This window comes from Macaca mulatta, chromosome 14, assembly GCF_049350105.2.
Source record: "Macaca mulatta isolate MMU2019108-1 chromosome 14, T2T-MMU8v2.0, whole genome shotgun sequence".
Taxonomy (NCBI): domain Eukaryota; kingdom Metazoa; phylum Chordata; class Mammalia; order Primates; family Cercopithecidae; genus Macaca; species Macaca mulatta.
The window spans coordinates 17,508,203-17,529,945 of record NC_133419.1 but is presented as its reverse complement, the minus strand read 5'-3'; the positions used below and the strand labels follow the sequence as shown (position 1 = coordinate 17,529,945).

The window sequence follows — 21,743 nt, the reverse complement described above, 5'->3', positions numbered from 1 at the left end:
CAGGGACTTTAGAGTCAGAAGACTTGGGTGGCACGCTTGCATGCTGTGTCCTGGTGGTGTGGCCTACCGCAGAGTGCCTGACTCTGATTGCCTTCCCAACTGTACAATGGTGCTAATGATACAGACCGCCCCCCATTGTCTGGTGTGGTGCACGGCTCTGAGTGCTTAATGATAGGTGCTTAGGCATCATTTGCTAATTAACTGACTGTGTTACGAAGTTCCAGTGAGCTAGAAAAGCTCTGGGTAAACGTTAGTTGTTCTTTTAAATGTCCTAAGGTGCTTATTATTGGGGTTTAAACGCACCCTGTATTTCAGATTTCGGAACCACTTAAGAGAGGCACAGTGTAAAGAAGGTGGAGATGAGAATATCACCTTTACTCCTAATACAGGCTTGGTGAATGCGGCTTAGTTGTGGGACTTCATTAGCTTTCTGGTATGAGGCTGAGATTAGGTGGATGTACCCAGCCAGTCACAGGCAGCCTCGGGTACCCAGAGGCCTTCTCCCATGGGTCGAGACAGGTGGTGGAGGTGGTGGCAGTGGTGCTGGCAGCCCCCATAAAACTTCTGGGTGGAAGAGCAGACCACCTGAGTGAGAGAAGTCACTCCTGCGCCCTGCGGGGGAGAACTGTGTGGAGGGGCAGTTGGGAACCTGGAGTTTTGAGGGAAAAAAATCTTTCCTTTCGGAAGCCAGATGTAGGGAAGAAGCATATTGATCACAATGACTATTAAAGAAAGCTCCCCAACACCCCAGAAAAACACCCACAAAACAAGAAACTACTTCTGCCAATGGTTCTAGCCAGTTTTCACCACAGTTCATGACTGCTTCATCCTTTTAGGTGATCACACCCAAAACTTTTGGGTCTTCCTGTTTTTTTTTTTTTTTTTTGAGACCAAGTCTTGCTCTGTCACCCAGGCTGGGGTGCAGTGGCGCGATCTCGGCTCACTGCAGCCTCTGCCTCCTGTGTTCAAGTGATTCTCCTGCCTCAGCCTCCCGAGTAGCTGGGATTACAGGCGTGTGCCATCATGCCTGGCTAATGTCTGTATTTTTAGTAGAGATGGGGTTTCACTGTGTTGACCAGGCTGGTCTTCAACTACTGGCCTCAAGTGATCCACCTGCCTCTGCCTCCCAAAGTGCTAGGATTACAGGCATGAGCTACCACACCCAGCCTTTTTTTTTTTTTTTTTAACAAAACAAAAACAAAACCAAAAGAGACAGGGTCTCTGGCATGCAGTGGTGTGATCATAGCTCACTGCACCTTGACCTCTTGGGCTCAAGCAATCCTCCTGCCTCCACCTCCTGAATAGCTGGGACTACAGATGTGTACTATCACACTCATCTAATAAGAACATTATTATTTTTTTTTTTGTAGAGATGGGATCTCGCTATGTTGACCAGGTTGGTCTTGAGAACTCCTGGCCTCAAGCGATCCTCCTGCCTTGGCCTGCTGAAGTGCTAGGGTTACGGGTATGAGCCACTGTACCCAGCCTTGGGTCTTCCTTGACTCTCTCAAACCTCATATCCAGCCCATCTGCCAGTCTGTGGGTTCAACCTTCAAAGCAAACCCAGAAGCTTACTACTTTCTCACCTCTCCCCAGCCACCGCCCTGGTCCAGGCCACCATCGTCTCTCCCCTGGATTAGTGCGGGGCTCTCTTCGTGGTCTCCCCACTTCTGCCCTTGTCCCTCTTCAGTCTATTTCTATGAGGCCACCAGAATTATCTTCTTTAAAAACTGAAGTCAGATCATGTCCTTCCTCTGCTCAAAGCCCCACAGTGATTCCCTGGCACACCCAGGGTAAAGGCATGATCCTCCCAAAGGCCTGTATGATCTGCCCCCGGCAGTTCCCTGGCCTCTTCATTTTCTGCCCTCTCTGGCCCCTCTGCAGAGCCACACTGGCCCTGGTAGTTTCTAGAACACATCACGTTCATGCCTGCCTCTGGGCTTTGCATGGTCCTTCTTCCCAGGCACAATGTGGGGCTCTCCCCACTTCCTCCACCCTACAGAGAGGCCGACCCTGATCAACCGCTGTATAATAGCTCCTCTTGGTCAGTACTCCTGATCGCCCCCTACTCTGCTCTGCTTTTTTTTTGAGGTGGAGTCTCACTCTGTCGCCCAGGCTGTAGAGCAATGGCGCGATCTCGGCTCACTGCAACCTCCGGCTCCAGTGTTCAAGCAACTCTCCTGCCTCAACCTCCTGAGTAGCTGGGACTACAGGTGCCCGCTACCATGTCCGGGTAATTTTTTGTGTTTTTAGTAGAGGTGGGGGTTTCATCATGTTGGCCAGGCTGGTCTCGAACTCCTGACCTCAGGTGATCCACCTGCCTTGGCCTCCCAAAGTGCTGGGATTACAGACTTGAGCCACCGTGCCTGGCTGCTCTGCTTTTTACCCATAGATCTGGCTCTAACATATAACGCTGCCCCTCCCTGAATTAGAATGGAGGCTACAGGGGGATGCTGGTCTGTTTAGTTGACTGATGCATCTTCCACACTTAAGACAGTGTCTGGCACAGAGTAGGAACAGAATATGGTCCTGTAACAAATACTGAAGGTTGTGCTCTCTGCACCTGGGATAAAGCAGGAGCAAGACACATCGTCCCTGCCCTCACAGGGTTATGGTCTCCTGGGTGACAAGGTAGTGCACGCTTCATAGCTCTTACTCTAGGACAGGTACTGTGCCAAATGCTTCCTCCCAGCCGCCTGACGAGGTAGCTACTGTTAGTTATCACGTCCGATTTACAGGTAAGGCAAAGAAAGGATAAGTAATTGACCCAGGGTCACACCTAGCGTGTGGTGAAGCTGAGCTTTAGCTGTGGGTCTTGGCTTCAAGAATCTGTGCTCTTGAAGCTGCCGCCGGATTCAAACCCGAATTGCATTAAGGAATCATCATACCCTGTTTGATTGAAGCTATGAAGGAACTTTGAGCACGGTGAATGGGGTTCTCTATGGAAAAGGGGTTCTGGGAAGCCCTGGTAAATGGAGTGACTGGCCCCCAATTAGCTTGCTTTTCGGATTAAGTGAAATACATCACGCTTTCGAAAGTGAAGATATGCCCATTTTTCCCCCTCTAGGTCTATAAAGTAGATTTTTGCCATTAGTAAAATTTAAAGTGATTGAGGGCTATGTGGTTACTGAGAATTCAAGAGGTGGATTAACGAAATAACATTTGAATGCAATTTTATTTTTTGAAAAACGTTTTTGAGATGTCCTGTTTTTAGCCAGGAAGCAACTCCAGGAAAACTCTCTTTTCCATTAAAGTATGGATGGTGTACTGTAAACAAAGATTCAGCTCCCGTGAGCTGCCACGTTTCTATAACTTATAGAAACAGAAGCTGTTTTTTTTTTTGTTTTTTTTTTTTCTGAAGTTCCACACTCATGTTGCCACACAAACAGCAAAATAAACCAGTGTATTCCAAAAACAAGCATTTGCTCTACCCACATGCGCAATTGGAAAGATGCAGGGTTGATTGAAGGAGATGTTGGAAGCCAGTGAGGTAATGGCAGATTCTTTTAGGGGCTCCTGTTAATTTTAGTGAGTCTGGAAGAAGCTTCTAGGTTGTGTAGTGTTCTATTAGAACCACCATCTCAACGAGTTTGTTATTGTAGACATTAATTAGGGGATTTGCCTCCTTTGAGCAGCCAGGGTCCCTCAGCGCCAGCTTCTAGCCTGCTTTTCTTCCTCATCTCTACTCTTCCAGAATAATGCACGGCTTTCAAGTCCTGTGTGTCAGGTGGCTTCTTAGCGGGCCTCTGAAGGGGCTGAGATTCGTTCTTGGGGCTGAGACTTTGCTCCTCTGAGGGGGCAGAGGCTGTTCACTGCTCAGGCTGCCCCCAAAGAGCTCTTGTGTGCAGTGTGCTGCTTGGGGACCAGTCTTGGTTCTGCCACCATGGAGGACACTACTGGCTTCTTCTAATCTCAATCTCTTCTCCTTTGTGTGTTTTTTTTTTTTTTTTTTTTTTTTAAGACGGAGTTTTGCTCTTGTTGCCCAGGCTGTAATGCAATGGCGCGATCAATCGTTCAAGCGATTCTCCTGCCTCAGCCTTCCAAGTAGCTGGGATTACAGGCATGCACCACCACGCCTGGCTAATTTTGTATTTTTAGTAGGGACAGGATTTCACTGTGTTGGCCAGTCTGGTCTCGAACTCCTGACCTCAGGTGATCTGCCTACTTCGGCCTCCCAGAGTGCTGGGATTACAGGCATGAGCCACCGTGCCTGGCCCTCTTCTCCTTTCAAACACAACCCTGCTTCTCAGTTTCACTCACACATAGGAGTGGCCACGTGACCCAGTGTTGGCAAATGGTTGCAGGTTGTTGTCACTGGTGGGGCTCCTGGGAAAGCCCTCTGTGGAGGATTGACTCTGGCGTGACTGGGGTATGGATGCCGTGCTCAGAGGTGCTGCAGTAATGGTTCTGCTGCTGCTGATAGTAACACAGGCAGTACTGTGTCATGCACAGTAACCCTGTAAGGGAGATACTATCATGATCTCTGTCGGGTGGATGAGGAAACAGTCCGAGGAAAGACAACTGACCCGTTCAGGCCACACACTAAGTACAGAGCTGGGATCCTGGCACCAGCATTTGCTCTTGCCACGTCTCTTATTATGTGCCTCTCACACAGGTGCGAGTCCCACCCCAGAGGGGCCTTGAGAGGCTGCAAGTGTCCTGAGTGGGCTGCCTGCTTTGGGAGGACTTATTATTGGGGAAAAATACCTCCCTTACTTATTACTAAGGGCCGAATACTTTGTGTAGTTGGTGGAAACACTCCATGTTGTGTGACTTTGGACACGCTCCTTAACCTTCTTTCTCTTGGTCTTCCCATCTCTGTAAAATTGGGATCATAATGGCACGGACTTAGAGTTTTTTTTTTTTTCCCTTTTGAGACAGGGTCTCACCCTGTTGCCCAGACTGGAGTGTAGTGGTGTGATCTCGGCTCAGCCTCCCAGACTCAAACAATCCCCTCACCTCAGCCTCCTGAGTAGCTAGGACTACAGACATACACCACCATGCCTGTCTAATTTTTTTTTTTTTTTTTTGGTGTGTTTTGCTGTGTTTCCCAGGCAGGTTTCTAACTCCTGGACTCAAGTGATCTGCCTGCCTTGGCCTCACAAAGTGCTGGGACTACAGGCATGAGCCACCACTCCCAGACAAACTTCTAGGTTTCTTAAAAAAGTGCCTGGCACATCCTCAGTGCTTGTTGTTCTTTTGTTGTTATTGTTAAAGGATCATTATCAACAACATTGGCAGGTAATTGAGCAACTGTTGTTCTCCATGTCGATGTGGAGATAGAAAATTGCCTGCGAGGTTGGACAAGGTGCTGGAGCAGCGTCCAGGAAGAGAGATCGAACAAGAAGACTGCTTTGCCCTTGGACAGCTTTGTTTCTGAAGCACTTTCTCATATATTCTCCCATTTAATCATCTCCTCCCTGCCAACTTTTCCAACAGGTGCATACTTAGGTAGAGCTATTCTTTGTCAGCCTGGGGCTAAGATTTGTTCCTGGTCAGGTTATCCTTGTCTCTGCCTGGATAGAGGCAGGGGCAGTGGAGTTGTCATGCATTCCAGGCTACTAGCTATGCAGAAACAGGAGCCAGGTGAGAGCCGATTTGTATAAATGAGGGTGTCGGGGAATGTCTTAGATGTCCATTTAGTTGTTAAAAGAGAGAACTGATGCCTGTATTTCAAAACCCAACTTGGATCCGGACCAGTGGCTCATCATGCCTGTAATCCCAGCACTTTGGGAGGCCGAGGTGGGTGGATCATCTGAGTTTGGGAGTTCGAGACCAGCCTGGCCAATGTGGTGAAACCTTGTCTCTACTAAAAATACAAAAATTAGCCGGGCGTGGTGGCACATGTCTGTAATCCCAGCTACTTGGGAGGCTGAGGCAGGAGAATCGCTTGAATCTGGGAGGTGGAGGTTGCAGTGAGCTGCGATCGCGCCAGTGCATTCTAGGCTGGGCGACAGAGCAAGACTCCATCTCAACAACAACAACAACAACAAAACAAAAAAAAAAAAAAAAAAAGAAAGAAAGAAAGAAAGAAAGAAAAAACCCCTGACTTTGGAGAGGTTATCTCCTGAAAAGGAGGGTTTTGGTCTCTTTCGCTCACTGATCTAAAATAGTGACTGGCGCATAGTAGGTAGTCAGTAAATATTTGTTGAATGAATGAATGAACGAAAGGTAATCGGCCTTCCCTGCTCAGTTCTTATTAAAAATTCTGGTTTTCACATATATGGGCAGTGCCCCAACAGGCTGCTGGGGGGTGGCCATTTGTGATGGCCTCACCAGTCTTTCCCAGAGGAGGGAAGTGCACATTTTTCAGCTACTTTTGCTCTGACTGATACACTTGGCTGCCTAACAAAAAGCCAGAGAAGAACTAAGATTTTTAGCACCATTCAAAATGCTTGCCATTCCTTTTGCTTTATGAAATCATGAGCTAGTTATTTTGAGTTCACATAAAGGTCAGAACTTGATCTGGGGAAGGAGGTTCCCCTTGGTTTATGTGAGGGGAACTTTTTCGCCCTTCTGTTTATTTTATCCAAAGGCTTCTGTTTTTCTCCCAAGCTGAAATCTGGCATTTGTTGTAGAAAGTTCTCAGCTTATGTGTGTGTGTGTGTGTGTTTAAAAACAGCTCATATTTTGGCTTTAGTTTGGATTCTCAGTGATTTTTTTTTTTTTTTCTGCCTGAGAGTTGATTTTCTACTCCTTGAAAGTCCAGCTCTCAAGTGGGTACCTAAAGTTGTTTCGTTTTAGAGGTGACTTAATCAGTTTTTTAGGCCTTTAAGTGCTGCTCCCAGCTTGTGTTTCCTTCTGTTTTTAGTTTTTATGTGGGACAGGGTCTCAAAGTACACGGGCTCTTTTCCCCACCCCTCCACCCTCATTTTAACTGTGCATCAAATGGGTCCTCTTTCTTCTTCTTGTATAATTCTGTGAGTCCGGGAAGGTGGTGAAGGCCGTTGAACCCTGGCTTTGTCATGGCCCTTCCTTGAGGACCTGGAGGTCTTTTCTTCTAAGGGCTGGGTCGGTTCAGAAAGTGGGAAGGGCTGGACCTTCTGTGGGGAGAGGATACAGCAGGGTCCGAACAGCTGAGCTGACACCGGGCAGCAGCAGCCCAGCGGCAGTCGGAGCTGCCGGGTCAGCTCACCATGGGCTGAACTTGGGCATTGCCTGTTTAGGCAGAGGCTGCCCGAGCCCTTCCTGCTCCCTGAGGATCCTCAGCATGTTTTCCTGCTGAGCAAGTAGTGGGGAATGAAGCCCACTAGGCAGCCAGAGTTGCAAATGTATTTCTTTATTTCTTTAGAGACAGAGTCTTACTCTGTCGCCCAGGCTGGAGGGCAGTGGTGAGATCTCAGTTCACTGCAACCCCCGCCTCCTGGGTTCAAGCAATTCTCCTGCCTCAGCCTCCTGAGTAGCTGGGATTACAGGCGCCCACCACGGGCCTGAGACTGAGTCTTGTCCATCTAATTTTTGTATTTTTAGTAGAGACAGGGTTTTGCCATGTTGACCAGGACGGTCTTGAATTCCTGTTCTCAGGTGATTCACCCAACTTGACCTCCCAAAGTGCTAGGATTACAGGCGTGAGCCACTGCATCTGGCCCCGAGCTGCAGATTTAATAGGGAAACTGAAGGAAGAGATTCTTCCCAGCACCAGTGGGGCTGAGACTTGTTTTCCTCAACTGCCTTTCTTTTTTTGAGATGGAGCTTTGCTCTTGTTGCCCAGGCTGGAGTGCAATGGCGCGATCTCAGCTCACCACAACCACTGCTTCCGGGGTTCAAACGATTCTCCTGCCTCAGCCTCCTGAGTAGCTGGGACTACAGGTGTGCACCACCACGCCCGGCTCATTTTTTATTTTTAGTAGAAAAGCGGTTTCTCCATGTTGATGAGGCTGGTCTCGAACTCCCGACCTCAGGTGATCCGCCTGCCTCTGCCTCCCAAAGTGATGGGATTACAGGCATGGGTCACCATGCCTGGCCAACTGCTTTGGTTTCTGAGTCCTCCCTCCTCCTCTAAGCCCCCTCAGTGTGTGTCATTCCTGGGAGGAGGTGACTCTCCCAGAACCCCATGCCCAAACCTGTGCTCTTCTGTCCTCACACCCCCACCTGGGGTACACCTCAGTGTTTCCCCATTACACAGATTCACGTTTACATGTTCTAGAAATATCTGTAAGTCTTTTTCCTGTTTGTAAATTGTATATCCTCTGTTAGATTAAAAAACTTTAAAAAGTAAGTGTCTTTCTCTGTGGTGACCTATTTGTGTTGAAGAGTATAGGTTACAAAGCCCTTTCATGCATCGTTTTACTTATAAGTAATGTTTCTAGATGATACCGAGGTAGACCCTATGGGGTGCTTACTATGCCAGGTCTGTGCTAAGAATGTTATACACATTACCTTACTAACCTTCCCCAACCATCCATTGTGTTATTGTCACCCCTGTTACATGGTGGAGAGAAGAAGGCAGAGAGAGGTGGAGTCACACTCCTGAGGCCAGGCATTTGCCAAGTGAGATTTGGGATTTGAACCCAGGCAGCTGAACTTCAGAATCCTGGTGTTTAACCACTATACCATGCTGGCCTTCATGTTATTGAGCAGGATAAGGAATTGTCACTTTGATTTATTTTTGAAACATGAAAACCCTTCTTTTAAAAAACTCAAAAGTAATATGTAGGTGGGCACGGTGGTGTGCACCTGTAGTCCCAGCTACTCAGGAGGCTGGGGCAGGAAGATTGTTTGAGCCCAGAAATTTGAGACTGCAGTGAGCTCTATAATCATGCCACTGCATTCTAGTCTGGGTGGCAGAGTGAGACCCTGTCAAAACAAAACAATAACAAAAAAAAAACCAAACTAATGCGTATTGCAGCAAGTACTTAAATAATGTAGATGCACAAAAGTGAAAAGTGAGAATCCCCACTCCTTCTCCAGTGCTCTGAGATAGACTGGAGAGTTAACAAGGGATGCCCTTGAAGACTTTCCACTTGGAAAGCTTGTGTATTTTATACATTAAGTATCATAACATAATGTAGTTACCCTAATGGGTCCCCACCATCGCTCTGTAGGCGGTGGGCCAAGGTTCAGGTGTTAAGTCAGCTCCAGGGCACAGGGTGGTGCAACAGAAGAGCTTGAGCTGAATCCAGATCTCCCCTTTCCACTGTGACCGTTTACTGGGAAACTAGTCAGGGGCTGGTTTTATAGGAATTATCCAGTCGTATTATTATTATTATTATTATTATTATTATTATTTTTGAGACTGAGTCTCCCTCTGTCATCCAGGCTGCAGTGCAGTGGTACCATCTTGGCTCACTGCAACCTCTGCCTCCCAGGTTCAAGCAATTCTCCTGCCTCAGCCTCCCAAGTAGCTGGGATTACAGGCTTGCGTCACCATGCACAACAAATTTTTGTGTTTGTAGTAGAGACGGTGTTTCACCATGTTGGCCAGGCTGGTCTGAAACTCCTGACCTCAGGTGATTCCGGCTGCCTCAGCCTCCCAAAGTGCTGGGATTACAGGCGTGAGCCACTGCGCCCAGCCTTCCAGTCGTATTCTTGACAAATGGTTTTCCTGGAAGTTGTGGGCACCTTCCAGGGTCACAATTAAATGGTTAAATGAGTCACAATTAAATAATGATTGTGGGTACCTCCCAGGGTTTCTGCGAAAAAGGGAATTAATTTGGACAAAGACAGAATAATGCAAATCTTCGGTTTTGGTTTAGAAAATCTGAAACCTGTGGTGGGGAGTACAGAAAAGAAGGAAGCAGAATGAGTCTCTCCACCCCCAGCCCCCTCTGCCCCTTCCTTTTTTCTCTCCTCTGGAGAGAGAAGGGATTAGGAGGCCTCCTGGAAAGGAGTCCCTTTCCTGTGATCAGACCTGCCCCTTCCCTCCCCCAGAGCAATTACAGAGCCTCCGGCCTGGAACCTTCCTCACCGGCCTGGAGGAGACACCATTCTGCGGACAATGGGGGGAAGGAAAGGAAAGCAATGCCACTGCCAATGGTGCGGATGACTTCCTCAATGCCAGACTTGCTTGCGCTTTCAAAGTCCCTCCTCGGAGGTCCCCTGGTAGGACCTGGAGGTAGGATGTGCTTTCACTCTCTACAGCCTATTGTCCAGGAAAGAAAGTTTCAGACTTTCTTAGGCAGGGAAGGGCCCTCTGACTGTGAATTTATTTGGAAATTTGAAAGAGAGGAGAGTCTTATCCCAGGAAGTATTCTTTTTCTTTCCCCCTGGATTTGACAGGCCAGGCAACAGCAATTATCCAAACCACTGCTCTGCACCAAGAGGCAAACCACAGGAAAAAGAAACCCGAACAAGCAAGGAGAATAGAAGTTCCCCAAAGCATGCCTTCTTGTTTTTCTCAGAGGACAGTCTTTTCATTCATGTTTTACAGATTGGTCCAACAAATGCAGTTCTTCTAGTTTCCTTTCTAGATAAGCAGATATTAGAAGGAATCAGAGAGGCCTGCAAAAAGCTATGATAGACAGGGTGGAAATAGAATGGGAGAAACTGAAAAACGGGGAAGCATGTGCTCAAACGCTTCCATAGCCCTTGGGGCCCTTAACGTGCTTAGTTTCTAATGAGAATCCAGAAGGCCCATGTCTCACTAGGCCCGAAAAATATTAATCCAGCCCAATAGGAACAGTCTGCTCATTATATGACTTGGCCTGCTTAGAAGATAAGGGCGATATTACGTTCAGAGCACTCAGTTTAGGAAGATGACACAGTGCAATACATACAGATTTCCATCATTTCTTTTATTCCTCATTTGGAGAGGCAACAGGGCTGAGATAGACATGTTAGCGATGGCTAGATTGATTGATTTATTGATTGAATGGCCTGCTTTAGGCAGCAGGAACACTGACCGAATATTTTAAAATCAGCTGGTATAGGTCAGGAACTGCACAGGTTGCTGGGAATGGGTAGATGAAAAGACATTGATATGGTTTGGCTGTGTCCCCACCTAAATTTCACCTTGAATTGTAATAATCCCCATGTGTCAAGGGTGGGACCAGGTGGAGATAATTGAATTGGGGGGTGGTTTCCCCCATACTATTCTTGTGGTAGTGAATAAGTCTCACGAGAGCTGATGGTTTTATAAATGGGAGTTCCCCTGCACAAGCCCTCTTGCCTGCCACCATGTAAGACGTGACTTTGCTCCTTCCCCTTCCACCATGATTGTGAGGCCTCTGCAACCATGTGGAACTGTGAGTCAGTTAAGCCTCTTTCCTTTATAAATTACCCAGTCTCAGGTATATCTTCATTTGCAGCGTGAGAACAGACTAATATAGACATGGACCTTGCCTGTAGGGAGTTTGCACTGTAGTGACGGCGAGAGCTCATGTGATCTACTTTAAGATAGAAGAGCGAGCTCAGGCAGAGGAGCACAGAGCCAGGATGGTCCATGCACTGAATTTGGCCCTGCCGTTGTTTTCTCCAGGAGCACTGGCTGGGTTCCTCTCCTCTCTAATCCTCACTTTGCTCGTGTGTGAAATGAAGATCAAGAAAGGTCTACACTTAGAGGTCTCTTGTGAAGATTAAATGAGAAAAGGCATGGAAACTGCCTTTGTACACAGCCTGGCATATCCTAATGTCTGCTGATACTCTTATTTTTATGTTCCTTGACATTCCAAATCTGCCCCAGGGAGAATTCCAGGACAGCTTTGGAGAGGAAGTGATTTTTGAATCCAATCTTGAAATCACCCTAGGAGGTGCAAAGAAGGTGACACCAGTTAAGAATAAGATGTGTACCCATTTTCAAATTTTCTTTTCTTTTTTTCTTTTTTTTTTTTCAGATGGAGTCTTGCTCTGATGCCCAGGCTGGAGTGCAGTGGGGCAATCTTGGCTCATTGCAACCTCTGCCTCTGGGTTCAAGCGATTCTTCTGTCTCAGCCTCCTGAGTAGCTGGGATTACAGGCGTGTGCCACCATGCCTGGCTAATTTTTGTATTTTTAGTAGAGACGGGGTTTCACCATGTTGGTCAGGCTGGTCTTGAACTCCTGACCTCAAGAATCCACCTGCCTTGGCCTCCCGAAGTGATGAGATTACAGGCATGAGCCACTGCACCTGGCCCAAATCTTCTCAATTCTAAATGGCTATGATAAAAACTGCATTGACAATTAATTTGTTTATGGAAAGCCAGTTATGTGATGATGGTGAACACATGCAACTTGATTGTATAATACTTATTGTGGTTTTGGACCAAAGTCACTATTAAAGATGCCAAGTTGTTGTTCAAGGAAACAGCTAATGTCATGGACTTGCATCTCATTTGTAGTTGGTTCTCCCTGAAAAGTCAGTGCCGTGGGAGAAATGATGTTTAGTCAAAATCATCAGTGAAAATCATCCCTTGGATCATCCCAAAATATAATGAGCAAAGTGATATTTATCTGCCACATTGAGAAACATTCACCATATCTCAGTAAGCTCCCCTCAGCCAGTTGGTCCTTTTATGGCTGAAAAAAGTGCCGTATTCTTGGTTGGGCATCCAATAAAATATTGTATTTAGGGGCTACTTGTATGGAAAATCCATATCCTTAAAGGTTAGCTCGCCATGAGGATGTTGAGAAATAGCACAAGGCGCTGGGTGCGGTGGCTTACGCCTGTAATCCCAGCACTTTGGGGAGGCTGAGGCGGGTGGATCACTTGAGGTCACAAGTTCGAGACCAGCCTGGTCAACATGGTGAAAGCCCATGTCTACTAAAAATACAGAAGTTAGCCAGGCGTGGTGGCAGGCGCCTATAATCCCAGCTACTAGGGAGGCTGGGCAGGAGAATCACTGGAACCCGGGAGGCGGAGGTTGCAGTGAGCTGAGATCCCGCCACTGCATTCCAACCTGGGTGACAGGTAAGACTGTCTAAAAAAAAAAATAAAATAAAAAAATAAAAAAAATAAAAAAAAAATAAAAAAAGCACACAGGAATTGGGACTCAGTAGATTTAGATCTCCCAGTTCAGGCTCAACTCCATAGTATGGGTGGAGTAGTACCCACACTATTTAAATTATTTTTATTTCACTACCTGAACCCCCTCAGCAAGTATAGTTTAATTCACCTGAGTAATACGCTTATGCAAGGGGATTTCTCCGTGGGCCTTTTGTTTTTGCTCCTGCTAGTGATCTGATTTTAAATGTGAACGTGCCATTGCTAAGAGTTTTTGTTCTATGTATTATTCTGTGTGGAAAATTTCTTAAATGGGATTATTGAAGTACACTTCATTGTTTATCCTCTGGCAGTTTATCAACAGCAGCAAATATCATTCATTATGATTGTTTGGAGGACAGAGCTATTTTCATATTCTTTAATTAAAAGTGGCTTTGACATTTTCAAATTTAGAGGGAAGTCGATAATTTAGTACCGTATGATAGGACCTTTAGTTGGTCTGAATGTCACGTAATTGTGCAAATTGCTGTTAAAGTATATTACTTATTTTCTGAGAGGTAGAGGGACTTGGTTTTCCTGGGATTGCATAATTATTGGTTCACTAGAACTACAGACGAGTTAAAAGAAGGGTTAGATACTATCTAGTTCACTTTTCTTCCAGTGCAGGGAACGTTCAATGGGGTTCTGAACAGATATAATAACTCATTATAACAGTGGCCATTGATTGAACTCTTCCTGTCAAACAATGTGAAAAACATTAGTAGAGGTGGTGTCTTAGTCTGCTTTTGCTGCTGTAACAGAATACCTGAGACTGAGTAATTTTTTTTTTTTTTTTAGATGGAGTCTTGCTCTGTTGCCTAGGCTGGAGTGCAGTGGCACGATCTCAGCTCACTGCAACCTCCACCTCCCAGGTTCACGTCATTCTCCTTCCTCAGCTTCCCGAGTAGCTGGGACTACAGGTGCCCACCACCACGCCCGGCTAATTTTTTGTACTTTTAGTAGAGATGGGGTTTCACCATGTTGGCCAGGATGGTCTCAATTTCTTGACCTCATGATCTACCTGTCTCAGCCTCCCAAAGTGCTGGGACTACAGGCGTGAGCCACTGCGCCTGGCCATTTTTTTTGAGACAGAGTCTCACTCTGTCACCCATGCTGGAGTGCAGTGGTGTGATCTCAGCTCACTGCAACCTCTGCCTCCTGGGTTTAAGCAGTTCTCCTGCTTCAGCCTTTTGAATAGTTGGGATTACAGGCACCCGCCATCATGCCTGGCTAATTTTTGTATTTTTGTACAGGTTGGATTTCATCATGTTGGCCAGGCTGATCTTGAACTCCTGACCTCAGGTGATCCACCCACCTCATCCTCCCAAAGTGCTGGGATTATAGGTGTGAGCCACTGTGCCCAGCCCTGAGACTGAGTAATTTATAATGAGCAGAAATTTACTGGCTCACAGTTCTGGAGGTTGGGAAGTCCAATATCAAGGCAGGGCCTTCTTGCTGTGCCATCCTATGGCAGAAGTACAGAAGGACAAAGAGAGGGGGCTGAACTTGCCCTTTTTATAATGGCACCAACCCACCCATGAGGGTGGAGTCCTAATGGCCTAATCATCTCTCTGAGATCCCATCTGTTAATACTGTTACAATGAGGGGACAAACACTTAAACCATGGCAGGTGGCGAGAAGTATCAAACTACTAGGTCCTTGGCAATGTGCTTTGTACAGGGGTGTATTTTTTCCAACACTCCTAAAAAGCATTCGAATAGATACAGCAATATATATCATACCCATTTGGAAATGCACAGAAATTCAGGAGTGTTCACTTAGAAACAGAAGATCATTGACTTTTGTCCCAAAAGCCAATGATCTGTTTTTCTTGACTCTTTTCGATCTGTGTTTCTCAATGTGTTGATATACTGCACTACAGGATGATTTTAAATGTTGCACAGATGAACATTTAATAGTCATCTATTTTAATATGTATTAAGAAAAAGCCCATAAAACAATGAAACCCACTAAAACCCCATGGTTTCTTGGATAGTATTACATAGGGTGAAGCTAATTTCATTTCAGTAAAAAATATGCGGGTCAATTTAAATAAAAATATTAAATAGATAATAGTGTAAATGGCTTGTGGCTGCAGCAAAAATGATGATGGTACTTGAATGTCCGAATTAATTTAAGTGATGTATGTGTTCATAGATACCATTTCATTTTAACGTGGTGCTGCTGCTCAGAACAGTCTTACGATCGGGTAGTCTCCATGCCTCACCTTGTGCCCATTGGCTCTGTTTGGTTCCTCTGGGGTCATACACAGGGAGCTATGTATGTCTCTCTCATTTCCTTGGGTAGGTTCTCTGGGTTAAATGTCCCCAGTTATCTGATCTGTTCCCTGCGGGCCTTGGCCATTCCTGCCCCGGCCTTTCTCCACTGGCAGTCTCTCTATTCTAAAATGTGAGCATCCCACATGAGGTCCAGCTCCTCCTGAGATCCCCGGAGGTACAGCTGCTATGACGGTGACCTTGTTTAGCAGATGCTCCCTGCAGTCCAGCCTCCCACCCGTCGTCCTGCCTTTTGATCTGTTTCCCATGAACTGCTCACCTCAGTTTTCTCATCTGTAAGATGGAGAGATAAGGTAAGTGCTTAGCACAGTGTTTGCTGGCACAGACAACTGTCATTACTGTCGAGTCACTTTTCCTTTGCTGCCAATAGGTCCTATTTTCTGTTTACGGCTTCTTCAATGTGAACTGATCAACTGTAACTTGAAAATTTCCAGACTTAGGACTTTTGGACTCATAGTAAAAGGATCCCTTCCCAATTCCCTTGATCAGTTTTTCCTTTAAAAAAAAAAAGGTATTTGACATCTTTTCACTTTTCGAGTTCAGTTTCTCTTCTCCTTTTTTTCTGGGTGATGGTTTATTATTTTAAAAATTTCTATGTATATGTGATTTAAAAGTAAATCCATGTGGCTGAAAATGTCTTAGAGGTTTTTCTTGCATTTTCAGTTGACCCATTCATTTTGTAAATCTTTAGAATATTATATTTAAGACAGCTTGCAGCTGTTTTCTTATATATATTTTACATGACAGAATTATATTTAAAACATATTAAACTTAAAAAAACCATAGTTTATAATTTATAAGCCATGTAGCATGTTTTTATTTTTATTTTTGAGACAGGATCTTACTCTGTCACCCAGGCTGGAGTGCAGTGGCTCCATCACGGCTCATTGCAGCCTTGACCTCCCGGGCTCAAGCAATCCTCCTGCCTCAGCCTCCCAAGTAGTTGGGACTGTGGACACATGCCACCACATCCAGCTAATTTTTGTATTTTTTGTAGAGATGAGGTTTCACCATGTTGCTCAGGCTGTAATTTTTAAAAATGAAAAAAAGAAAAAAAAGGGTTTAAAGGACTTTAAATTGAGAACCTTAAATATCTTCATGTATTCTGTGTTCCTAACATTTTTGCAGCAGTAATTATTTCAGCTGTCTTTAGTATTGACAGGTTGAAACCTTGGATTAATTTGTGCATGGATATATTTAGAGCCTTTTACTTGATAAGAATCACATATATCATGACTGAATTGGTAATTTCCCCAGCATGAGGCCCAAATTAATAGACAGTGTTTAGATTCTAGGCAACGATGCATTATATAAACCAGCATCATTTAGGGAGTGGCAAAGACTGTCTTCCCACCTGTTCTGTGAACTTGGGCAAAGTGTGTCATCTTTCTGAGCCTTAGTCTAATTAGACCCTTTCTCCTATAACCCAGAGGGGTCGTTAGTAAAGTTGGTGTGAGAAAAGTCAGTTATTGTACTGATGTAATTTGGGTGAAACTGTGAAGTTCGGTGTTAACATGATGGTTGTGGAGATATTGAACCTTAATCCTTAGGCTAGGAATTCAAAGTTTTTTTTGACTCTCACGTTGAACATTGTCTAAAGTACAGTGTGCCCTAGTTTTTAGGTAATTCTGAGAATTCTAAGGCCCTTGCTGGAATAATTAATGAGAATATGAGATTTCAGCAAATTAGGGCCAGGAGTCAGTGCTTTCAGCATGGAAGAATCTCACCTCCAAACATTTTATGTGGGTTTTACACATTAAGCAAGCATGGTTGAGGTGCAGTAAAGGGGCAGTGATGGCTGTCAGTCCCTTGGCCAGGTTCCTTTGCATACAGGGCAGCTAGTGGGTGTATACTAGCTGAGACAGCTAAAGGAGGAGAACATGAAGAATAGTTGGAAACCGTTGAACCTATGATATTTTTGTGTCTTTGTTAACAACTAGCAGTTACATGCTAGCATTATTTATTTATTTAGTTAGTTAGTTATTGAGATGGAGTCTCACTCTGTCACCCAGGCTGGAGTGCAATGGCACGATCTCAGCTCACTGCAACCTCTGCCTCCTGGGTTCAAGTGATTTTCCTGCCTCAGCCTCCCGAGTAGCTGGGATTACAGGGGCCCGCCACCACACCCAGCTAATTTTTATATTTTGAGTAGAGACGGGGGTTTCACCATGTTAGCCAGGCTGATCTCGAACTCCTCACCTCGTGATCCACCCGCCCGGCCTCCCAAAGTGCTGGGATTACGGCCATGAGCCACCACGCCTGGCCTTACTTATTTATTTTTGAGACAGGGTCTCACTCTGTCACCCAGGCTGGAGTGCAGTGGTGCAGTCATAGCTCACTGCAGCTTGGAACTCTTGGGCTGAAGTGATTCATCTTCCTTAGCCTCCCAAGTAGCTAGGACTACAGGCATGTGCCACCATGCCTGGCTAATTAAATTTTTTTTTTTTTTTTTTTTTGTGGTGGAGATGGGTTCTCACTGTGTTGCTCAGGCTGGTCTTGAACTCTTGGACTCAAGCGATCTTCCCACCTTGGCCTCCCAGAGTGCTGCGATTACAGGCGTGGGCCACCGCACCTGTCCAGTGCTAGCCTCTTAACGTCTTTCCCAGATGTTATGTCCCTTCCCTTGGTGGCTGCTGCTTGCTGCCACATTTTACCTTGGCGTTCTGCACCTTCTACCATGTCTCCTTTTCCAGCCTCATTCCCTGAGACATAGCTGGAGTTCCAGTTCCGCTGGCCTGCCTGTTGTTTTCTCTCCTGGAACCGGGTGTTTGAGTCTCCTGCATGGAGTGTTCTTCCTTCCCAGCTAAAGTCCTGGCCATCCCATTTCCATCTGAAAGGTCCCCTTGTTCATGAAGCCTCTCATGGTCCTTCCCCGTAGCCCAACCAGGTATACTTTCTCTCCTCTTGGAATGACCCTATAGGAAGAACATGGTGGCTTGACCTGGGTTCCAGTCCCACCCATCTGTTTACCTGGGGAGTGATCTTGGGTGGGTCAATTTATGTTCTCAGTGCCTTACAAAATGGGGCAGAGGATACCTAACGCCTGTGAGCAGGTGCATCTGGAGTACCTCACACGGCCTGACTATAGTAGCTTCTCTCCAAGCATTGGCGTCTTGCCTCTTCTGTTTCTCTAATGGTGTTCTGCACATTCACTATTGTATTAGGGTTTTTTTTTTTTTGTCTTATCTTGTTTTAATAAATTATGATCTTATGGGAGATGACACTGTCTTGTCTTTGTTTGATATATAAAAAGTGTTTTGCTGATATCCACAGGATCAAGTCGGTCTGGAGTTGCTCTGGATAAGGGATGAAATCAGGGAGCTCTTGTGTTCAAAGGGGCCTTCTTCCCTTTTTTTGTTCTGTCTTCCTCCTCATGTTTTAGCTTCCATTTTTACTTCCTTTAGTATTGAGAAAGTACCAGGCTGACTTCAAAGAGTTGACTTCAAAGTTCCCCCCCGAGCCCAGAAATAGTTGCCCCTGAAGCCTGTAGGAATTGGCCTCAATGGAAGACCCTGTGGCAGTTGCATTTAGGATTTTTTGGGGGACTTCTATTTTTATAATCCTTTTAAATGGTAAAGGGGGAGGGTTACAGAAATATCTGCACCTTTAAGATATCAAACATAAGCCAGTAAAGTTCCAAAAAAGAAAAAAGATGTCTTAGAGAAATGAAAGGGATTTTACAATTGGTAGAAAAGAACAACTCGTTCTTCTTTTTCTTTTTCATTTTTTGTTTTTGAGATGGAATTTCGCTCTTGTTGTCCAGGCTGGAGTGCAATGGCGTGATCTCGGCTCACCACAACCTCCACCTCCCCGGTTCAAGCGATTCTCCTGCCTCAGCCTCCCGAGTAGCTGGGATCATAGGCATGCGCCACTACACCTGGCTAATTTTGTATTTTTAGTAGAGATGGGGTTTCTCCATGTTGTCCAGGCTGGCCTTGAACTCCCGACCTCAGGTGATTCACCTGCCTTGATCTCCCAAAGTGCTGGGATTATAGGTGTGAACCACTGTGACTGGCCATCTTTTTTCTTTAAAAAAAAAAAAAAAAGGTTACTTTTACTATTTTGTCCTAGTTACAAGATCTTAGGACAGAATTAAAGCCTTAACTTGTATGTGACATTTTCCAAGATGGCTAAGTGGGGTTGCAGGTTACAGAGCAGAAAACAGAGGTTGGGTCTTCTTGGAGCTGTGGGTGTGGGCTGAAAGAGAAGACAGGGAGATTAAAGACCAGTAATTTCCCTCCATGGACCCTTTGATGCTCTTGTTTGTTGACTTTTTGAGGCTTGGAGTGACCGACTCTTCCAGGAATGAGAAAACCCTCCCAGTTTTGATGGTAGTCCCAAAATATATTTCCTGAAGGCCTACTCTGTGTCTCAGCACCATGCCAGGACTCCCCCCGACAGCCTTACTGAGCGTGCTACAGTCTTCCTGATCCAATATCCTGCCACCTGCCCACTCATTCACCCTTGGCCCTTCCCCATGCCTTTGCACGAATCTTTCCAGCCTGAGATGGGTCTTTTTCCCTGCTCCCAAATCCTGACCTCATATTGGCTCATGAATCCCTATTCAACCTTTAAGACCTGGTTGAAGGGTTAAATCCTTTAAGGAGAATTCTTCTGATTTTTCCCCAGCTGGTTGCTTTGTTCTCCAATGATTTGTAACCTTGTGAACAAATATTCTAGTCATTTTATTCTATCGGAATGATCTATTTACACTTCTATCCCTGTAAATTGTATCCTGCCCTTCAGTGGCTAAGTGAATGGCATAAACAGATGCTATAGGAATTGAGACTAAGTTGGAGCTGGGTGATCAGGGAAGGTTTTAAGGAAGAGATCTGGGACAAATAGCTAGAGATGAATTCAGTGTTGTTTTTTTTTTGAGGCGGAGTCTTGCTCTGTTGCCCAGGCTGGAGTGCAATGGTATGATCTCGGCTCACTGCAACCTCTGCCGCCCAGGTTCGAGCGATTCTCCTGCCTCAGCCTCCTGAGTAGCTGGGATGACAGGAGCCCACCACCACGCTTGGCTACTTTTTGTATTTTTAGTAGAGACGGGTTTTCACATGTTGGCCAGGCTGATTTTGAACTCCTGACCTCAGGTGATTCACTCACTGTGGCCTCCCAAAGGGCTGAGATTATAGGCATGAGCCACCGCGCCCGGCCTGATGGATTCAGTTTATGTGCAAAAATTAAGAGGATGGGTTTCGGCAGTTCAGGTTGTTAGGAGACAAGGGTGGAAAGGTGTCTTGGAGCCCTACACAGATGGGCCTCAAGTGCCAGCCAAGATGTTTGACCATTTTTAGAAGAGGAATGAGATGATTAAAGTGGATTTTTTAGGAAGATCTGCCTGAGTAGGAGTGAGCGGGATGGATTTAAAAGGCGGAGTGAGAGGCATCAGGAAGGCTGGGTAGGAGAACATTGCTACAGTCTAGGAAGGAGGTGGCAGGGGTATAGACCAGGGATCACAAAGCAATGGCTTGCCATCTGTTTCTGTATACCCAGAGAGCTAAGAATGGTTTGTACCTTATTAAATGGTTGAAAAAAATCAAAAGAATATATGCTGTGATATGTGGAAATTCTATGAAATTCAAATGTAAGTGTCTATAAATGTTTTTTTTTTTTCTGGAACACAGCCATACTTTTCATTTCTGTATTGTTTGTGGTTGCTTTCACACAATCATGCCAGCCCTGAGTAGTTGCTGCAGAGACTGTATGGCCTGCAAAGACTAAAATATGTACTATCTGGCCCTTTCCAGAAAAAGTTAGCAGACCCCAGGTGTAGACCATCCAGGGTGAGTGAGCATATGACTGGAAATGCAAAGACAGGCAGGATCAACGGACAGTTTAGAGCAGGGGTGTCCAGTCTTTTGGCTTCCCTGAACCACACTGGAAGAATAATTGTCTTGGACCCCACATAAAATACACCAACACTAGCAATAGCTGATGAGCTAAAAAAAAAAAAAAAAAAATCACACAAAAAATCTCAAAATGTTTTAAGAAAGTTTATGCATTTGTGTTGGTCTGCATTCTAAGCCATCCTGGGCTGCATGTGGGCCGTGGGTTGGTCAAGCTTGGTTAGAGGAAGAGATGGTACAGGAGAGTTTTCCCTTCTCCTCCTCCTCCTTCTTCTTCTTTTTTGAGATAGAGTCTCACTCTTGTTGCCCAGGCTGGAGTGCAATGGTGCGATCTTGGCTCACCACAACCTCTGCCTCCTGGGTTCAAGCGATTCTCCTGCCTCAGCCTTCCGAGTAGCTGGGATTACAGACATGCGCCACCAAGCCCGGCTAATTTTTATGTTTTTAGTAGTGATGGGGTTTCTCCATGTTGGTCAGGCTGGTCTCAAGCTCCCGATCTCGGGTGATCCGCCTGCCTCGGCCTCTCAAAGTGCTGGGATTACAGGCGCGAGCCACCGTGCCCGGCCTTCCATTCTCTTCTGATGTCACTCCATGTCTTGGTGGTGGTGTTCTAGATGTAGGCATCTTTAGGTAGGGGATTGTGTGTGGAAGAGTGAAACAGTTGTGCCTTCATGACGCTAGTGTGTGTGTGTGTGTGTGTGAG

General features: G+C 45.7%; 1 protein-coding gene and 2 long non-coding RNA genes across 4 annotated transcripts in view; 2 read left to right on the top strand and 1 right to left on the bottom strand.

Annotated features, from left to right (window-relative positions):
• PTPRJ (protein tyrosine phosphatase receptor type J) overlaps positions 1–21,743 on the top strand; it is a 191,775-nt gene that overhangs the window by 80,309 nt on the left and 89,723 nt on the right. The window lies entirely within an intron of this gene.
• Positions 1,168–3,415, top strand: LOC144334214 (uncharacterized). Its single transcript, XR_013403807.1, has 2 exons — positions 1,168–1,319; positions 2,214–3,415. It is a non-coding gene; the product is annotated as an uncharacterized LOC144334214 (long non-coding RNA).
• On the bottom strand, positions 2,792–6,043 carry LOC144334216 (uncharacterized). The gene is made up of 2 exons (XR_013403809.1): positions 5,880–6,043; positions 2,792–3,127 (listed from the first exon to the last, which is right to left on the bottom strand). It is a non-coding gene; the product is annotated as an uncharacterized LOC144334216 (long non-coding RNA).